The 14,299-nt window shown below is 36.3% G+C and overlaps 1 protein-coding gene across 1 annotated transcript in view; it reads left to right on the top strand.

Annotated features, from left to right (window-relative positions):
* ANO3 (anoctamin 3) overlaps positions 1 to 14,299 on the top strand; it is a 217,737-nt gene that overhangs the window by 85,391 nt on the left and 118,047 nt on the right. The window lies entirely within an intron of this gene.

Raw genomic sequence — 14,299 nt, 5'->3', positions numbered from 1 at the left:
GTGCTGAGATTCAGGGGAGGAAATCAGGGGGTTACTTTAATATTTCAGTCTAAAGCTACATATGTTGGCATGGGATGCTCATTCCATGATATTTCTTCATTACTTTAGGTCCTGTTCATCGATGATAACATCAACTTCATTATTATTATTTAATTGCGCAAGCAATTATATCCTGGAACATAGCGGGAAACACTTTGAATGATTTGTACCAATAGGAATATGTTGAGAGATCTGGGCTTTCTAGTTCAAGAGTAATAAATAATACACCATGTTGTAGTGGTAAATGACTGCATTGTCAAAGGCAAATTGAACATAATCAGATAATATTGGCAATACTATTGCACTAGAGAATTACTGCTGAGCATAGAACAGTTTCAATAATAGTCAGGACAGTTGCAGTATAATAATTCCACCTTACCTATTGGTAGAATCCTGTAAACTAATATTTTGCACTGCAGCAGAAAAAAGGTGACATTATTCCTGGAATTTAGTTAGAATTCCCCATCAGTAGACAGACTTCTCATATTTCCAGCCTCTTTTGTTTATTTACACACAAAAGATATATTTGAGATATATGAACAGTCAGTTTTAGTTTCAGAACCAAACAGTCCTCTGAATTGTGCCAGTTAAGCAGTGTTATTGAATGGCAAATCCCTACCCCTTTAAGCCTGTCATTCCTCATGTTGTAAACATTGTTTGAAAGTATTTCAGGAAAAAAGCTAGCTGAAGGGTTGACAGAAGACATGTAAAACTTATTTAACAAAGCTTATTTTTAATGATTTAAACCACATACTGAACAACCTATAAGAAATAGTCCGTCTGCCCTTCCTTCCTTCCTTCCTTCCTTCCTTCCTCCCTCCCTCCCTCCATCCATCCATCCATCCATCCATCCATCCATTCATCCATCGATCCATTCAGGGAGGAATGGTTGGCAATACAAACAATAAATAACTTTGACTAAAAATTGAGCATTGAAATTTCCATAATAATAAATATAAAAAATAAAACATCCACAGTAACATTTTAACACAATAGATTAATTTATAAATGGCAATTAGCCTTTTAAAACCCCTCATTAAAATTTCCACAGTTCACAAACATGCAATTTGAGCCTCAAATACCAAAGGCACTCAAAATAGCTTGATTTTCACTGCTTTCATGAAAGAAGGAAACAATGGAAGCTTGGCTCTAATATTCAAGGGAAAATTACTTAGCAGTATTTTGTATAGTATGCCTGTTTAACTTAACACCCAAGGAAGATAATACAATGCAATGCAATGCAATGCAATGCAATGCAATGCAATGCAATGCAATACATACTATATAGGGAATATAACATATCTTAGAATATAATATATTCAGATAGCTTCCATTATCTGAAATGGAAGAAAGACTGCTTGTGATAACAAGTCTTTCACAGCAGTAAACCTTTTAAGCCACCCAGCGGCTTCATGGAGCTTTAAGAAATTCAATAAATAATATGAAAATAGTGATAGATAGATAGATAGATAGATAGATAGATAGATGGATGGATGGATGGATGGATGGATGGATGGATGGATGGATGGATGGATGGATGGATGGATGGATGGATGGATGGATGGACGGACATACAGACAGACAGATCTGTGCCAAGTATGATCCACTGCCCAGCTTTGTGACAAGCTAAGTTACACCTTTCTATCAGTTCCTCAGTTCCTCCAAAGCATTTTTTTTCTTCCTGCTTCATGCATTTTTTTGGTTGTTATTGCTAAAATTAATGTTCCATTATCTTGTACTACTCGATGAAGAGTAGTATAAAAATAGAAGTCTAAAAGTACCATGTGTGCATTCAAGTGTAGAATTACTCCTCATAAATAGGATTTCTAGTCAACTGAATATTAATTCAGATTAATCTATAGAGGAACAATATTAGAGAGGTGAGTGTGAGATTGTTTTGGAACAGTGCCGTAAAATAGGCCAGTGTTTCTTTAAAATATGATAAATAGTAATCCTTACAATTCCCAGTTTCTCTTGATAGACATTTTAGAAATTGTCTTCCAACCCATGTAACTGCCTGTTGGAGAAGGATGAAGTAAAACTTCCCCAGAGCTGTCCCATTTTAAATTTATTGGTAGAATAGTATAAAATATAGAAGATTTTAGTAAGCAAAGGTCAAATTGCAATCATCAGTTAATCCAGATCAATCAGAAATAGTTTGACTAACTAATTGTATTTACAAATGGTCCAACATAAATTGAACATGAAATTTGAGACAAAGCAAAATAGAAAAACACTACTAATATGTGTTGTCTTGTACAAGAGGGAAACAGAAATAAGATTTGAGAAAGGTTATAAAATTGTTCCTTATGTGGAAGAAGTAATTCAAAGATTTCTTAAATTGCTCTTTATAGTCTAGTCCTTCAGCTTAGCCAGTGATGGGATAATAGAGCCAAAAAGAAGCAAATCATTAAATTATCACCAGGCAGGCAATTTGGAGAACTTACATTACATTATCCCACATGGCCAGGATAGAAAGGAATAATTCTCCTGTCCTCTTCTCTAACAATTAGATTCTATTAAATGACACCATTGAAATATTTCACATTACTAACATTGTTCCTCAAATCAAGGATGCTGGCCATATATTCTGCTAAAAGGCAAGGCTTTAATTATTAATTCAATATTTGTCCTGTCTTAATTTAATTTTTCACTTTTTATTTTTATCAGTTGTTAGTCATCTTGAGCACCCAATTTTGGTAAAAATGCATGGGATCTGTGAAATACATCTCAGAGCATCTGGTTGACCTTGAAGCTAATCAAGTTCAAATATCATTAGCACATGGATAGATAATATTATGATAATGTATTAGAATGAGAAGTCAAAAGAAAGAAATCAATAGTAGTTACTACTGGCAATAAAATTCATGGACATGTCCATAGGTTCAGATGGATTTTTTTCAACACAAACTGGCTCAAAGCATGAGTGGAAGAAGAAAAAATGTAGATATACATCAAGAGTTTTTAATGATATATAATACAACACAATAGCAGGGTTGGAAGGGATCTTGGAGGTCTTCTAGTCCAAACCTCTGCCTAGGCAGGAAACCCTATACTGTTTCAGACAAATGGCTATCCAACATCTTCTTAAAGACTTCCAGTGTTGGGGCATTCACAACTTCTGGAGGCAAGCTGTTTCACTGATTAATTGTTCTAATTGTCTGGCAATTTCTCATCAGTTCTAAGTTGCTTCTCTCTTTGATTAGGTTCCACCCATTGCTTCTTGTTCTACCCTCAGGTGCCTTGGAGAATAGTTTGACTCCCTCTTCTTTGTGGCAACCCCCGAGATACTGGAACACTGCTATCATGTCTCCCCTAGTCCTTGTTTTCATTAAACTAGACATACCCATTTCCTGAAACTGTTCTTCATAAGTTTTAGTCTCCAGTCCCCTAATCATCTTTGTTGCTCTTCTCTGCATTCTTTCTAGAGTCTCCACATCTTTTCTACATTGTGGTGACCAAAACTGAATGCAGTATTCCAAGTGTGGCCTTACCAAGGCATTATAAAGTGATATTAACACTTCGCATGATCTTGATTCTATCCCTCTGTTTATGTAGCCGAGAAGTGTGTTGGCTTTTTTGGCAGCTGCTGCACACTGCTGGCTCATATTTAAGTGGTTGTCCACTAGGACTCCAAGATCCCTCACACAGTTACTACAATTGAGCAAGGTACCACCTATACTCTACTTGTGCATTTTGTTTTTCTTGCCTATATGTAGAACCTTACTCTTTTCACTATTGAATTTCATTTTATTAGACAGTGCCCAATGTTCAAGTTTGTCAGTGCATGATGTGTTTTTTAAATCTATCTTTTCTTTCCTCTTCTTTTCTTTTGATTTATTGTATTGTTAGCCGCCCAGAGTCCCATGGGATTGGGCGGCATACAAATGTTATTAAACTTCAAACTTGTCAAGATCCTTCTGTATTTTAAGCCTATCTTCTGGAATGTTGGCTATTCCTGCCCACTTGGTGTCATCTGCAAATTTGATGAGTTCCCCATTTATTCCCTTATCCAAATCATTGATGAAGATGTTGAAGAGTACTGGGCCCAAAACAGAGCCTTGGGGTACTCCACTGCATACTTCCCTCCATGAAGATGCAGTTTCATTGAGGACTATACGTTGAGTGCGGTTGGTCAGCCAGTTACAAATCCATCTGGTGGTGATGCTGTCTAACCCACATTCTTCTACTTTATCTAGTAGTAGGTTATGGTCTACCTTATCAAATGCCTTACTGAAGTCCAAATAAACTATATTTATGACATTCCTCTGGTCCACTAATTTTGTCATTTCATGATCTGTTTTTGACAAACCCATGTTGGCTTTTGGCTATTACTTTGTTTACTTCTAGGTGTTCGCTAATTCATTGCTTGATTATCTTTTCCAGAATCTTTCCTGGTATTGAGGTCAGGCTGATAAGTCTGTAGTTTCCTGGATCTATTTTTTTTCCTTTGTTGAAGATGGGAACCACATCAGCTCTTATAAAGAGGTTTAATCTTAATGAGGGTTCTTTGATCAGTGACACATTAAACAGGTTCACACAATAATTATGATCCAATATTATTAAGTCCACAAAAATTATACTAAATAGTATTTAATTTTATTTGTTAGACTTATAAACTATCTTTCTTTCACTTGTACATATTTCTTTCACTTGTACATATTTTACAATTGTTTTTCCCCAATAACCAGTGATCAGACTCCAAATCATTAGAGACATGTCATGACTGATGGTGGACTTGAATCTGGGTCTCTCTGAATTTTATCTATCAATTTAACTTTTATATCTTCATGATTTTCTAATGGTAAGCTTCTGAAATTGTTTTGTATTTGCAGCAGATCTTAAAATTGTATGAGCAGGAAAGTGTAAGGAGTAACTAAGAAGAACTAACTAATGCCTCCAAGTCAGGATGCGGTTGTTTGAGCAAATCAGGCAAAAAGAGAAGTATTTTTAGATGCTTAAATCAATAGTTAATTGCATTTCAATTAAAGCAAGAGAAATTTTATTCTGTCCATTAGTTCAATAAGTGTTTCTTCGTTGTATAAGCACAAATGGTAGATGTAATGATAATAAGGAATGGATGTCCTGTGAAAAATATTGGAATATTTTCTAGAAGTCAATCTATTGGTGCATTCCTGCTATTTTTTTTCTAAATCATGTATTTCTATAGGCGACCCTAACTTCTCATGTTCAGCTATAAGCAGCATACCTCTTATTGCTAGGTATCAGTAAAGAAGAAAGAGCCTTGAGAATTCTTTGCAGGAAGGAAATATCACCAAAACTGGAAGACTAGGAGCTAGAATCATCAGGATCTTCTATTTTTAAGAGAACAAATCACATTACAAAATCAAAATTACAAAATTTCAGTGAATGTTCTAATGTTGACATAGTTACATCCCAAAGATATATAGAATACTTTCATATTCTGTCAACAATAACATGGAGCTAATCAGCACTGATGATTTAAGATTAATGTTCTTCATAATTTTTAAACTAGCTGTTTTATTTTAGATTTATTTGCAACAGGATACTGAAATGAATAAAGAAATCTATCACAACATTGACACTATAGTCTAGTCATAGAGATAAATTTTGGATAGGATATTCTGATTTCTGTATTACTCTAGAGGTTCAGGTTCCTGGATTTCAGTGATGTAGAATAAATTATAGTTTTGACATTTATTTATACTGCTTCTAGGGTAGTGGTTACTGCTGCTTCTGTTTGCATACAGTTATTTCTCATCTGTCTTATTGCTACAAATACTTCCACCAATGAACTTTTACAAATTTCATGCTTAAAGACCCAGAGAAACATTTACAACAGGTCTAATTTCAGCTGCAAATAAACATCAATTAGAAATTAGTCCTGCATGTTGACAAGAATATTCAGTTTATCCAACAACTCACTTAAAATAATAGGACTACTCATGCTTAAAATGTGTAAGTGTTTTTCTGGCAACAGCTAAATTATAGCAAATGCTACAGGCATCCTTATATAATGGAGAGACTCAAAAGCACTTTCCCTTTATAGTATTACCTTGCGCAAGCTTTATGTTACTGTAAAAAATTACATCATGTAAAGAAGTTCTAAAATAGGAGATTATATGGTAACTGCCTGCCAGCAGATTTAGCCTACTAAAAAATCTAGCTGAAGTCCAACTGCTTCCATAATAGCATCCTTATAGCTGGTGATGAGATAAATAACTCTGCTTAGAACTTTATCCATCTCTAATTGAAAGTGAACTTATTTATAGCCATAATAAACCTAGAAGCTTTTCTTCTGATGCAGCTCTGGTTACTTTGAGGAGAAAATATATAGGATGCTGTTACAACTGAAGAATAGCACCTTGAATCAAAGTGATGACAATTGCGTGTTTAAACTATGAAAGTGCATGATTTAGTATAGTTCTTTTTTTCTTCTTAATTTCATAAGGATCACTGAGAGTGATAATGTTTCCCCTTTGGTAAACAAGTTTTGCTTTTGATTGCAATAGGAAGATTTATTTTTTTAAAAAGCTATATCTTTTAAATATTTTGACAAAAAAATCATTATTTTTCAAAATGGAGGAGAGAGTGGAGGTTGTGTGGTGCAGGATCTTTGTAGATGTTTTTTATGTGTTGCAGGTGGTGAGATATATATTGGTCTATTTGGATTCTTAACACTCTGGGCTCATCACTAAGATGTTGGAGGCATTTAGTGATGAGCTAGAGTGTTAAGAATTGGATTGTGGGCTGAATCAGCTGGACTGTGGGGCTTGAATTCTCTTCTAGGACATTGGCTATGAGGAGAGAAAGACACACTATTGCTTATTCCTATAAATTACCACCAGCAGGGGCTGAGATTATTCTTGTGGAGGCTTGCTGAACTGTGATGACTGGTATTTTATTGTTTGATGGTGGTGACGCACCCAGTGGATGGAAAAACAGTGAGGGAGATGCAAGGCTGGAAGCCTTGACAGCAATAGTGATCCTTGTAAGATGATCTTTCCTCAACCTGGTGGCTGGACTTTACAAAATTGCATTGGGTGCAGGAGCAATAGTGCTCATTTTTTTGATGCCAATGGTGTGCAGTTACACACAGCAAATGTTAACTTTCGGATGGTGCCTTAGTGGATTTCATAGAGGATGCTACCACAGTGCTCTCTATGGTTACTTCAGTACAGGGGTGGGGAGGATTGCCAGGACTTAAAAAATTGGTTTGCTTTTCATTTTGGTCAGGATGGCTAAATGAAAAAAGTTTAGCAACAGCGGAAGACTTGTGCCTAGAAACTGCTGCAAAACCCTGCTGCAGGAATGAAGTCCTACTTTTGGCCCTTGTTGTTTGGAGGGCTGCAGGGTTAGGTACTGTCTCCATTCCTGTTTTAATATCTGTATGAATTTCTGGGTGAGATCATACATTGCCATGGGGTGATGTCACATCTGTATGTTGATGATACCCAGTTGTATTCCTCCACCTAGTCAGTTAAGTGATGCCGTTGACTTGATATCCTTTCTCAGTGAATGAAAGCTGTATGGGTTCAACTGTCCTCATAAGACCATGTGGCTTTAGAGTCTTCTTATGGGCATTTCTATATATCTGAGATGCAGTTGCACTGCCCCAAACAGACCCAGTGAAACAATTTAAGAATTCTTCTAGTCTTAAAGAACAGATGACAGTTGTAGCCCAAAGGACCTTTGCCCAGCTGCAAATAATGCATAGTTGTGCCCATTTCTAAATTAGGAGGCTCTACTAACAATTATTCATAATCCACCCACCTTCCAGATTGACTACTATAATACGCCCTATACAGGGCTGATCTTAAAGGGTATTGGAAGCTTCAACTGGTGCAAAATGAATCAATGCAGGCAATTATGTGTGTTTCAAGAACTTCCCTTTCTGTATCTCTGCTTCATGAGCTGGATTGGTTATGGGTTTGCTTCCAGGTCCAATTTAAGGTGCTGGTTATGATCTTTAAAGCATTTGATCAGGTTGTTTGGGGACCATCTCTCGCTAGTAACTTCTATCCATCCTATCAGGTTTGTTAGGAGAGGTATGTCAGGAAATGTATGTTGAGTGTCTGGTAATCTTTATCTGATGTGTCCTAAGAGAAAGTCTTTTCTGCCATAGCAACTCCTGTTATCTTCTCGGAAGGCCCTCAAAATATGTTTTTTCTCAATGAGCTTGGGGATCCCATGATGAGTGGAGCCTGTTATATTGTTATATGATTATTAACTAATGCATTCTCTGTAGGCTAGCTGCCTTCCCCCCCCCCCCTTTGTTTTTATTTTTAATTTAAATTGTGGTTTTATTTTTATGTATCTTGCTTTTATGCATTTTGTTTTATTATGTATGCCACCCAGAGCCATTATATGAGACAGTGTAAGAGATGACCAGCCTGAGCCCGACGGAGAGGTCAAGCATATAATCTGTCTCAGGTCCTTTGTGCCCACAAGAGATCTAAGTCCAGACCACCTTGAATTTCACCAATTTGCTTTGCACTGCTGTATCTTTTTAGGATCTGAAGAATGTTTGTTATCAGAAAACAGAAAATATTATAGGAGGTCCCTAAGTAAAATCTTTGATATGTTTCAGATAGAAAGATATAAAGGGAATCCTAAAATTCAGAATCTGGGGGAGAAAGCATTTGCACTTTCCCTTCCCTGAAAGTTTTTTTTATTGCAATGGTGAACCTAAAGAAACAATCTGAAAACTCTCTAACAGACTAGACAGAGTGACAAATTAATGTCTCTGGGCTTTGTTTTGTATTCTGTTGGGTCAATACGTCTGAAAATTCCTTCTAAAACACTTGAAAGCCACATTCTTTATAGACTGATACAGCTTTGAAGTTTTGAGAAGCTTCAGTTTAATTCAGACCATATTGCTTTGCCCCGGACATAACTATTAAAAATAATTCACAATGATTTAGAATTGATCCAAAATGAATTTCTATTATTTTATAGGCTGTATGCCTATAAAGTTACTCACTCTTACTAAAATCTTGCATACATACAGAACATACACTATGTGCCTTTTAAAAAAAGATAAGCAAATGGCTGACAGTACCCTAAGGGCTTGGGTGATATCCAAGGTGTGAGAAATACGAATAGTTTTTATAAGAAAGAATTACTTAAAATAGCTCAGTGATAACATGTGCAATGAGGAACGTGTGTGCTAATTGGCTATTGAAATGGGGAATGAAAAATCTTAGAAAACTGAATGGAATTGAATGTTTTGGTAATCCTATGGATGGGCTGGTCAAAACCAGCATTCTACATTTAGATGACTCAGATTAGTTTCCAAAATCAAATTAAAAAACCTCACAGAAGAGGTTGATTTGAAAATAGTGCTTTTGTTTTCCATGTGTCTCTCTAGTTAGCTAGTGCAACAAGACTATAAACACAAGGTACTAGTTGGGAAATGCAAAAGTTATTGACAGTGAGAGAACTGGATCTATCTGGAGGTATTCCTTTTAATGTGCAATCAATAATCACTGCAGGAAAGAAAAAAAAAACCATCATCGCCCCGTATATCAAATTCATCTTATTTTCACAAGATACTCTCAGTGTTCATAGGATTGGTAGATGACTCAGGAAATGCAATGTTATTTCAAGAGTTGTTCCTACAGTGTGCTGATATATTGATAGGGTAATTATTGGGTGTTAACAAGCTAATATTCACACAATTAAAGCTTGCTGATTTCTGTAAGAGAGTGAATACAGATTACAGATAAAATGAGCATTAGTTTCAAATGTCTTTTATCTGGTGCTCTGAATTTCAACAAAAAAAGGACAAGGCTAATTTATTTAACATTGTCCCTAGAATTGCTGGGGAATCATAGACAACACCATCTAATATTCAATTAAAATATAAGCTCAAAAGTGGTCCTAAATGCATCATTCACATTAAACAAAAGGTAATAACGATGAAAAAGTTTCATCAGAGTTCAGCCTCAAGAGTTCATTTGTCATAGGTTAGTTTTGAGTTCAGCTCAGTCTGGCTTCCCCTTCTATAGCTACTATAAAAGAAGCATAAGAAATTAGATACAAACCATTTCCGAATACTATAAGACAGGAGTGTCAAACTGGCAGCCCAAGGGGCAGATGCGTCACGTGCAGGCCACACCCACCCCAGTTCCGTGAAGGGAAAAAATGTCACAATACGTCACATGATGACAATGTGACACAGTGAGTTTGATAACAGTGTTATAAGATATACTTCTCCAGTTTCACTTTTTATGAATTACCCCAGTGGTTCCCAAACAGCAGAGCTGGCTGGAGAATTCTGGGAGTTGAAGTCCACAAGTCTTAAAGTTGCCAAGTTTGGGAACCACTGAATTACCCTAAACTTTGATAGAAAATCTTTTTTCTTCGCCTGATATAGACATTAGGAGCTGTTTTTGAGCTGCTATCTTTGCTTTCCTCAATGGAGACCTTGAGTTACCCATCCAAAATTCATCTCCAGTTTTCACCTAACTCAAGCTGTTTTGCATTCCATACATCTAAGGTTAATTTTTTGTTTCAATTTGTTTCTACTTATTAAGATAAAAAGTAATCTAGTGACATAATTCTGTTAAAACCCACTCAGAAAGGAGAAAGTTTCAATCTTTTCACGTCCCTGTTCCTTTTCATTACTTTTACTCATTTTAATGATCTGAAATATAAATCTACTTCTTCCAGGGTTCTGTTATTTTTCACAACACTTCTGCTTATTTGTTTGTTTCCTATGGGGAATAGTAGTGATGAAAATAGCAGTAGTAGCAGCAGGAGTGCTAATAAATAGTTATAATCTTGTAGAACCCTTCATTCAAAAGAGACAACAAGGAGGAAACAAAAAGATTAAAACACAGAGTCTTCAACACCCAACACCCAGATAACCAGGGATTAACAACAGATGAACAATCAAGCAGAAAACAATGCTGCAGTCATTGGACTACAAGGAGAAAGCCACACCTCCCACCAATATTGGCAGGGCAAGCTCTGTATATAATCAGGGAGAAAACCTACACTCACTAGTTTTGATGATGTTACCTAGTCAAAAATAAAATCACTGTAATCAAACAACCAAACTCAGAGACCATCAAGGATGCCACAGTTCAACCCCAAACGGCATCCATTCTCTTCTATCAGACTCATAGTTTTAACAGTAATTGGTTTAATCACAATGGAAAGGCAACCTATGGAAGAAAAAAATGTGGAAGGCAAAATCCACCCAAATTGAACCCAGGACCTCAATAGATTTCAGAATAAAAAAGGCAGATGTCTGGAGCCATTCTGAACAAAATAAAATCAGCTTAAAAGAACAATTTGAGAGACTACTGGTAAGCAGATGGCCTCTTCTATTATGAACCAGCTGGATCTTTTTGACAAGGTTTGGGAATTCATCCTTTTATAAAAGCAAGAAGAATGAGACACAAATAGGCCATGACAAAATAAAATCATAGCGTGGTAGTGATACAATTGCAACATGATATGGTTCAGAGTTCTTTGAAACAGAATGTTGTAGACAAGGAAGCTCTTTGGTCATTTCTCCTCAAGGGATATTCAGCATCTTCAGGGGACATACAACCATCATTTTGCCAAAATACTGTATCAATAATGGGCTTTTTTATCACTTCAATAATGGTAGTATAAGAAACAGGTGGGGAAACTGGGAAAGTATTTCACACCACCCATTCATTTATACAGTACAGGAGAAATGCTAGTGATTAAACATGTGATATTCTGCATGTAACAACTTTATTCTTTATGAATATTTATCTATTTTATAATTATATAAATTTGGGTGGATTGCAAATCATAAAATATATTTCAAAAAATATTTTTTTCTTTAAAAAAGCCAATGAAAAGATAAAATACCAATCACCATCATACATTGGTAAACAGATACACATAAGGGACAATAAAGCATGGCCAAGTTCTGCTTATTAAGAAATGTGTGACTAAAATGCCAGATTTTCTCTGGCACTTAAAGCAAATGATCTTGGCAGCATTAGAACGCCTCAAAGAGAAGACTCTGACTTAAATTCTGGGATAATATTCTTGCAGATACAGAGAAATGAGGAGCAATTCTTCCTTAAAGTTTGGGCAGTTATGAGTACATACTTGGAGAAACATCACCTCAAGTAAAGGGGTATTAAAGGCTTTAGTGAAATACGGTAGATCTTTTCAACTCTTTCTGCCAGCTCAACTACATCATTTTCCTTGGCATTATTAATAAACAAAGCTTGCCAGGTTTTGTTAATGAAAGAATGAGCTACCTTTACGCAGGAGATGACTGCAGTGGGAAGGGACAGTAATGCAAATCATGCAATCCTTTAGCTGAGGCAGATTTTTTTGTGGTTTACTTCATCAATTGGGAGGGTTTTAAAAAGTGTTTATCCTAATTGAAAATATAAAGTATGATTTACCTTTTTATCCTCTCAAAATGATAGAATACTGCATCATTAGAAAAAAATAGCATAAGATATTATATTGGGAAAAAGTATTTTTTTTTCTAACATGCATTTCTGTGTATGACCCACAATGCATGTATTGGAGAAAATATTCATATAGATAATATATGACATATGTTTATGTCAACATTTGTAAAATTTGTACATTAAGGTAGAAATTAACAAAATGAATTTTAAAGTAAGAAAATGGGAATCAGAGTCCAAAATTCATCCATCTTTATGTATTCCTTGATACTAATGCATTATTTAATTCTAAGGAAATATTAGGTCCTCTACTTCAAAGATAAATGAAAATTCCAGAGTTTCCCCCCCCCCCATTAATTGGAGAATTTTGGAAATACTTGGAGACATTTCTATAATGTGTTTTTCTTTACCTATCTGTTGCAGGCCTAAAAGCAGGAAATCTGTCATTTGTACATTATGCTTATTTAAGCAAAATATACCATTTCTATAAATTGTCTTCAAATAATCTGTCATAATTCAGCAACTGTTGCTCAATAATGGACCACATGTTCTTATATAAGTAGAGCTTTTTATTTAGTATTAGAGCAGCAGAGTGCCAAAGCATAGTTTCTGGTGGCAACTGGATGAGTAGGAGCTGATATTTGATGACAGAGCATCATCCATGCTTGGAGACTTCAACATGTGAGAGAATAATTTACCTCCTTTCAGAGTTGCTTCTCTTCCCCAAAGGTTCTACTGAGAGCTTTTCCCTAAATTCTTGATCACTCAACTGGTCTTTCTCTATAAGTAATAGTAATACATGAATTTCAGAAATGTGAAACTGAGGGAGGAGGATTATTACTTTCTTTCCACTTGCTGTTTTTCCTTACATTATTTTGGAGTTTGGAGTTTGGAGTTTATTCAATTTGTAGGCCACCCTATTCCCCGAAGGGACTCAGGGAAGCTGAACAAAAGCCAAGGGAGGGGAAATTACAAAAAGTAAGACAAAAAACAATCAGACAATACGAACAACTTAAAAGCACAACAGACACAGCAAATTCGAGTAGGGGGGAGGAACTCAACCCCAGGCTTGCTGGGACAGCCAGGTCTTCACGGACGTCCGGAAGGCCCGAAGGGTGGAGAGGGTCCGAATCTCCACGGGGAACTTGTTCCAAAGGGCCGGAGCAGCCACAGAGAAGGCCCTCCTCCGAGTAGTCGCCAGCCGACATTGGGCGACAGATGGAATACGGAGGAGGCCTAATCTGTGGGAACGAATGGGTCTGTGGGAGGTAATCGGCAGAAGGCGGTCTCTCAAGTACCCAGGTCCAATACCATGTAGGGCTTTATAAGTAATAACTAGCACCCTGAAGCATATCCAGAGACGAATAGGTAGCCAGTGCAGCTCGCGGAGGATAGGTGTAACGTGGGTGTACCGGGGTGCACCCACAATCGCTCACGCGGCTGCATTCTTTTATTTTGCCTGTTCCGCTTTACTCCAATTCCAGTCAATCTTTGCTTTCCTTATGAAAAAACTTACAATAGGTTTTATTTCTTCATCTCAAAGTCCTTATATCAGATCTTTTCTTAAAAAAAAATAACTCTGTGTAAATGGTCATACAGAGACTGTGCAATTATTGTCACCAGCCAGTTTGAATAGCATTGGATTAATAGCATTGCTGCTGACTGCTTTCAGGTTTCCTCAGTGCAGTCAGGTGAATACAGATTGATTTTAGTAGAAAAAGTTTAATGGGCTGGCATAAAAGGAACTAAGTATGACAACTGAGGCAAACTAATCTCTTAAATGACTAACAACATGTGAGTCATGTTTCCCACACGATGTAGATTATTGTTTTCCCACAGAAATAGATGGAATTCATCTAGTGTGG

Source organism: Thamnophis sirtalis, unplaced genomic scaffold (assembly GCF_051295495.1).
Source record: "Thamnophis sirtalis isolate CommonGarterSnake01/CBP01778 unplaced genomic scaffold, rThaSir2_p1.2 scaffold_1, whole genome shotgun sequence".
Taxonomy (NCBI): Eukaryota; Metazoa; Chordata; class Lepidosauria; order Squamata; family Natricidae; genus Thamnophis; species Thamnophis sirtalis.
The sequence above is the reverse complement of the archived record's forward strand: the minus strand, read 5'-3'. Positions and strand labels throughout refer to the sequence as shown.